The sequence below is a fragment of the Nothobranchius furzeri genome, unplaced genomic scaffold (assembly GCF_043380555.1).
Source record: "Nothobranchius furzeri strain GRZ-AD unplaced genomic scaffold, NfurGRZ-RIMD1 Scf061, whole genome shotgun sequence".
NCBI lineage: Eukaryota > Metazoa > Chordata > Actinopteri > Cyprinodontiformes > Nothobranchiidae > Nothobranchius > Nothobranchius furzeri.
Window position 1 is genome coordinate 94,501 of NW_027223078.1, and position 1,010 is coordinate 95,510.

Genomic DNA, 1,010 nt, shown 5'->3' on the forward strand with positions numbered 1-1,010 from the left:
CTAGTCCACGCCGGCTGGACCTCCAGCAGCCTGGTCATCCAAATCCAATTTCGTACGTCTGGTCATCCTAAGTAACACTTAGAAAAATATTTTCGCACACTGGTAATCCAAATTAACACTTAGAAAATTTCCAGCTTCTGTGTGCTGACACTTAGAAAAAGTTCAACACTTAGAAATTATTTTCGCACACTGGTAATCCTAAGTAACACTTAGAAAATTTCCAGCTCCTGCGTGCTGACACTTAGAAAAAGTTCAACACTTAGAAAAAGTTCAACACTTAGAAAATTTCCAGCTCCTGCGTGCTGACACTTAGAAAAAGTTCAACACTTAGAAAATTTTCAGCTCCTGCGTGCTGACACTTAGAAAAAGTTCAACACTTAGAAAATTTCCAGCTCCTGCGTGCTGACACTTAGAAAAAGTTCAACACTTAGAAAATTTCTGACACCTCGGCTTCAGGCAGTGGCTCATCCCTCTGCATTGATCCGGACTTGGGACCGGCCCCGGAGGTCCGGGGGTTGCATTGCTGGGCCACCGAGTTCCACCCACCTCCGCGACTGGTCTTCCCGTTTGGTGGATGCGGAGGAGGGTGGGAGGTACGGGGGCTAGGACCCCGACAAAAACTTGGATCGAGGGCTGACTTTCAATGGATCGCAGCGAGGTAGCTGCTCTGCCACGCACGAAACCCTGACCCAGAATCAGGTCGTCTGCAAGTCATTTAGCACCACGTTCTCCACAAACGTGCAGTGCGCAATTGGAGAGGGGCAGCCATCATTCGGCCGCACCCCAGCCCAGTCACGAACGGCTCTCCGCACCGGCCCGAGGGCCAGCTATCCGGGACCAACCGAAGATTCGCGGCGCTACGGTATCATTACGTCTAGGCGGGATTCTGACTTAGAGGCGTTCAGTCATAATCCCACAGATGGTAGCTTCGCCCCATTGGCTCCTCAGCCAAGCACATACACCAAATGTCTGAACCTGCGGTTCCTCTCGTACTGAGCAGGATTACTATT

At 50.4% G+C, this 1,010-nt stretch overlaps 1 non-coding gene across 1 annotated transcript in view; it reads right to left on the reverse strand.

Annotated features, from left to right (window-relative positions):
- Positions 1-613: 613 nt before the first annotated feature.
- Positions 614-1,010, reverse strand: part of LOC139064906 (28S ribosomal RNA) — a 4,188-nt gene continuing 3,791 nt past the window's right edge. Inside the window, exon 1 of the ribosomal RNA XR_011517904.1 lies at positions 614-1,010. This exon is cut by the window's right edge and continues 3,791 nt beyond it. This is a non-coding gene — a ribosomal RNA (28S ribosomal RNA).